The sequence below is a fragment of the Dama dama genome, chromosome 1, assembly GCF_033118175.1.
Source record: "Dama dama isolate Ldn47 chromosome 1, ASM3311817v1, whole genome shotgun sequence".
In the NCBI taxonomy this organism is placed as follows: Eukaryota; Metazoa; Chordata; class Mammalia; order Artiodactyla; family Cervidae; genus Dama; species Dama dama.
The window spans coordinates 48,290,095-48,296,071 of NC_083681.1; the positions used below are offsets into that span (position 1 = coordinate 48,290,095).

Genomic DNA, 5,977 nt, shown 5'->3' on the forward strand with positions numbered 1-5,977 from the left:
GTTAGGCGCTAATGCAGCTGGTGACTTAAGAGCTGAAGTCAGTGATTATTTACTATCCCCAAAACCCTAGGGACCTTAATAATCATGATAAATATAATCCATCCCAACTTTTAACAACCACAGCCCTCATCAGTCAGCAGACCAACATCAGTTCAAGACCCAACACCAACAAAAATATTAGGACAAGCAAATAAAATCAAAATATGTAGTAGAGAAGATTCCTGGAAGTTCCTGGCTCAGTGTTTCATATGATGAATATTTTGTAAAGAAAATTTGCTCCCAATAATTTTTCCCTTTAGAAAGAATTCCAAAAATCCTGTCAAAAACTTCTCTAGAGAAGCTATCTGTACAAAATATTTTATTTGTTAATTTGCTTGGTTATTTTCCAATTTTGATTTGATTTTGCTCAGGTTTTCCCTGAAAATCAGCTTGGAATCTCTGTGCATTTTTTTGTCCCTTGTCAGATGTGATCCAGAGCAGTCCAAGCCACACAAATCTTCCTTGTTTCTGTTCCATGGGATCCTGCAAACAAAGATGCTACCTCCTTCCCTGAGAACCTGAAGGAACCTCTACAAATCCTTTCATTCTGCAGGGTGAGAAGTTCTATGGAAAGCTGAAGGCACTGGCAAGCTGAGACAGGTGAGGTACATGGTCATAGAATACTGAAAAGATGTGAAAGGAAGTGAAGCTGAACAAGAACTGAACTGTTCTGTGAACTGAACAAAGAAATGTGTACCACTAAAGAGCTGTAGAAAGGAAGGGTGGGGCTGGGGGAGCTTGAAAAAGACATTATCTGAAGCTCTAGATCATGGTCTGAGAATTCACTGGAATTGCACCGAGGCACAAATTACTGAAGGAAACTTTCTATGGGTAAGTTTTTTGGGGGAGAGAGGGCACCAAGGAGAAGGTTTCTGAATGACGGAAAGGTGCTGGGACTCTGAGGCTATCAGTATAGAGGCAGGATAATGATGGATCAGCAGAAAGAGATTCTGTTCTCCATAGCCTGGGATTTCATCCTTTCCTGCTTTCTCTTCCTTCCTTACTGTACCAGTCTTCACAATGATTTATATAACACCTATGATGACTGTCAGTTGCTGAGGGATTCCTGAATACCAGTTTTCATTTTCTGATGGAGGGCAGAAATACAAAGATATTTTGAGTTCTTCAAATGTAAGTTTGGGGAAAATAACAGGGATGTTTTGCCAGATTGCAACATTAAACACACACTGATGAAATAGTTTACCCAAACAACTGTACAGAAGGAAAACAAAATTTCCCTTTACCCCCTTCTATATTTCTGGCTGGATGCTCCTATAATAAAAAACAGATAAAGAGGAGGAAGGGCGTCCCTGGTAGCTCAGCTCATGAAAAATCCACCTGCAATGCTGGAGACCCTGGTTTGATTTCTGGGTCAAGAAGATCCCCTGGAGAAGGGATAGATTACCCACTCCAGTATTCTTGGACTTCCTTGGTGGCTCAAACGGTACAGAATTCGCCTGAAATGAGGGAAACCTGGGTTCGATCCCTGGGTTGGAAAGATCCCCTGGAGGAGGGCATGGCAACCCACTCCAGTATTCTGGCCTGAAGAATCCCCATGGACAGAGAAGCGTGAAGGGCTACAGTCCGTGGGGTCGCAGAGTCAGGCAGGACTGAGCGCCTAAGCACAGCACGGTACAAAGAAGAGGAAAATAAACAGAAGTTTAATAATATGTATGCCTCCTGTATATAAGGGAAATACTCAAGCAAACTGAATAACTACTTGAAATAACACAAGACATAACCTTAAATGCCATCTGAAGCTAAAGAAAAAGAAAGATGTTGGCCGGTGGGGCTGCTAATGAGAGATTATCAGGAAAAGTACAGTGAACAAGGGTAAAGTTGTTAATACAGAGTTAGGACCTAGTCCACTCCATTAGTAAGAGTTTGCAGGGGTTTACTCACCCTTCTCTTCCTGGAAAGGGGAGCAAGACACATTTACAAATAAATTTCTTCTTTATAAATGTAAATATCTCTTTCAGAAAATTAACTGCTATTCAGTTATCAGAGATTTTCCTGTCTGCTGTTTCTTAAAATTAAGCAGTTCAAGATAATTCTTCTGGCAAAGAGGCATATTTGGGGGTGGCAGATTCTTTCCCCCTTCACATCAATCAATATGAACTTAAAAACTTTACCGAAAACTACTGGTTTGTCAAAAGGAAAAAACTGTTTTATGCACCAAGAGGATCTTTCAACTTAATCCAGCCCTGAGACTGTTCCTACAGAGACACTTCAAGCTGTTGTTATAGTCTTTTTCAGAAAGTGCTTCCTGGGCTAGTTTTGTTTCTTGTTTTTTTAATATAGGATCTTCTGACAAAATCTGGCACCCAAGATTTACCCACTTTGCTCATCTAGGTCCTTTTCCAGTCTGTCTGTCAACAGAGTCCCTATACCACATGGCATCTAAAGGTTCTTCTTTCTCAAAATCCCTAAGTTCTAAAGACAGGCATTATCTTTCCCCACTCTTCACTTCAGTTCTTTTCTCTCTTTGTGACTTGGTTGGCTCAAACAATTAATAGGTGTATTGAATTGATATTTACATTTACTAGTCTTTTCTCTTTCTAACTTTTTGAAAAAATATATATGTTTCAAGTTTTTGTTTTTATTTTATTTATTTATGGCTGCACTGGGTCTTCATTGGTTTGTGCAGGCTTTTGCCAGTTGCAGCAAGTGGATGCTACTGTTTGAGCGGGGGTTAGTCTTCCTTGCAGTGCGCGGGCTTCTCCCTGAGGTGGCTTTTCTTGTTGCAGGGCACAGGCTGTAGGTGTGCTGGCTTCAGAAGTGTGGCATCTGGGCTTAGTTACTCCACAGCATGCAGGCTCTTCCTGGACCAGGGATCAAAACCATGTCCCCTGTATTGACAGGTGGATTCCTATCCACTCTGCCATCAGGGACATTTATCTTCTAACTTTGTGATATCAAAGGATAACCTATAGTAAAATCTTCTCCACATGTATTTTCTCCAAGAGCCATAAAACACTCCTATACCTTCCTGCTGTAAAAGCATAACTGCTTTCTGGATGTATAAAGATTCCCCTGGGTAAAAATCAAAATTGCTTTTATGATCTTAACTAAGAAACTAACAAGGGAAGAGAGGACAAGCTCTGAGCTAAAACAAGCAAACAAAATAAAACATCTGTTAACTTATGTCCCTGCTGTTTCCCTTCCCCAAGTCTTCTTTGATGATCTATTACATAGTGATTTCAAGTGGTCATAGAACGTTTACTCTATTTCTATATTTTCCGTTTTTCATAGATTGGTCGAAGAACTCTGATCTTGTGGCTGCCTTGAGTCATGTTTCTGGTTACTAACTCCACTCAAGTCCCCTTCTACTTCATCCTCATGGGCATCCCTGGCTTTGAGGTCTTCCATACCTGGATTTCCATCCCATTCTGTTGTCTCGACACTATCTCTATCGTAGGCAACAGCATCATACTGGCTGTCATCAGGGCAGAGCCCTCTCTGCATGAGCCCATGCACTTGTTTCTCTCCATGTTGGCCCTAACAGACCTGGGACTTACCCTCACCACTTGGCCTGCAGTCATGGGGATCCTCTGGTTCAATGCCTCAGAGATCAGCTTTGAGGCTTGCTTTATTCAATTCTTCTTCCTCCATGGATTCTCCTTTAGTGCTGTTGGCCAGGTCCTTTGACCACTACGTGGCCATTTACCACCCCCTCCATTATTTCTCCATCCTCACCAGGAGGGCAATCTGCAGAATAGATCTAGCTATCATTTGCTGCTGTCTTCTGGCTGTTCTTCCTGCATTGTTCCTGTTGAAAAGGCTCCCCTTTTGTGGCTCCCCTCATCTCTCCCACTCCTACTGCCTCCATCAAGACATGATTCACCTGGTGTGTGCTGACATCACTACAAATAATTGGCATGAATTTGTTCTAGTTCTTCTCATTATGGTACTGGACCCTTTGCTCATTGTGCTGTCCTATGCACTCATCTTGAGAAGTGTCCTCAGAATTGCTCCCTAGGTTGAAAGCCCCCGGGCCCTCAATAACTGTCTGTCCCACATTTTAACTGTTTTCATCCTCTATGTGCACTTGATAGGTGTGTCCATGACTCACCGCTTTGCCAAGCAGTCCCTTCCAGTTGTACACGTCAGTATGGCCAATGTCTGCGTACTAGCACCTCCTGTGATGAACCCCATTATCTACAGTATAAAAGACAAACATAGCTGTCAAGGGATTTTTCACCTCTTTACTTGTAAACAGTTGCAATAGAGTGCTGAGAAGTGATTTATTGATATTATTCCTTAAGAAAATCATTTGGGAAACTTGGAAAATTATGCTCCAAGTGTCCAGTCATGTATGAATCACAAAACAAGATTGGAAGTTAAATACAATGTTTCACTTCTTGAATTTGTAATTTAAACTAAGTTGAACCACCTATGTGTGGTATAACAGCTTGATTTAGACAAGATTTTTGCATACTAAGTTCTTCAAAACTATAATTCTCACTTTTTCTTTTTGCTTACATTTACTATCATATTCTGTCCTTAATTCTACCTGGCTAATTTCTTCTTGTTTTTCAGTTGTCCGACTCCTTGTGACCCCATAGACTGCAGTACACCAGGCTTCCCTGTCCTTCACCAGTGCCCGGAGCTTGCTAAAACCCATGTTCATTAAGTCAGTGATGCCATCCAACCATCTCAACTTCTGTCATCCCCTTCTCCTCCTGCCTTCAATCTTTCCTAACATCAGGGTGTTTTTCACTGAGTTGCTCCTCTCATCAGGTAGCCAAAATATTGGAGCTTCAGCATTAGCAATAGTCTCTCTAATGAATATTCAGAATTGATTTCCTTTAGGATTGACTAGTTTGATCTCCTTGCAGGCCAAGGGACTCTCAAGAGTCTTCTCCAACATCCCAGTTTGAAAGCATCAATTCTTCAGTGCTCAGCTTACTTTATAGTCCAAATCTCACATCCACACATGACTACTGGAAAAGCCATAGCTTTGACTAGACAGACCTTTGTCGGCAAACTAACATCTCTGCTTGAATATGCTGTCTAGCTTGGTCATAGCTTTTTTCCAAGGAGCAAGCGTCTTTTAATTTCATGGCTGCAGTCACCATCCACAGTGATTTTGGAGCCCAAGAAACTAAAGTCTGCCATTGTTTCCGTTGTTTCCCATCTACATGTCATGAAGTGATGGAACCCGATGCCATGATCTAAGTTTCCTGAATGTTGAGTTTTAAGCCAACTTTTTCACTCTCCTCTTTCACTTTCATCAAGAGGCTGTTTAGTTCCTCTTCACTTTCTGCCATAGGGTGATATCATCTGTATATCTGAGGTTATTGCTGTTTTCCCCAGAAATCTTGACTGCATCTTGTGCTTCATCCAGCCCTGCATTTCGTAGGATGTACTCTGTGTATAAGTTAAATAAGCAGGGTGACAATATACAGCCTTAACATACTCCTTTCCCAATTTTGAATTAGTCTATTGTTCCTTGTTTGGTTCTAACTGTTGCTTCTTGACCTGCATACAGATTTCTGAGAAGGCAGATCAGGTAGTCTGTATTCCCACTTCTTGAAGAATTTTCCACAGGTCTTAAACTATTTAAGAGCCGTAGAATACTGTTGATACTATTCTTATCTGTTAATTATTGTTAATTCTTGGCATCCATAATTATAACCACAGCATCTTCTTCAGGCTTAATCACATAGATTTTGACTTCATCATCTTCTGCTCTCTCTGGATCAAAAGACTCATTTTAATTACCAAGGAGGAAGAAATTCTCCTCTTCCCTTCAGGTTCTTATCATTGGTGTAAAAATTAAATTGATTTGACACATATTATCAGGTAAAAATCACATGGAAGTTTAATTACATGTATGGGAGAGATCAGGAAAACTGAGCAACTCTTTGAAGTGGCCAAAGCCCTGAACTTAAATGCCATCCTCAGCTAAAGATGAAAGAGAATTTTGAGAGTAGGA

The 5,977-nt window shown here is 40.9% G+C and overlaps 1 pseudogene; it reads left to right on the forward strand.

The window, feature by feature from the left end:
• Positions 1-3,330: 3,330 nt before the first annotated feature.
• LOC133055089 (olfactory receptor 51Q1-like) lies at positions 3,331-4,267 on the forward strand (annotated as a pseudogene).
• The last annotated feature ends 1,710 nt before the right edge of the window (positions 4,268-5,977 follow it).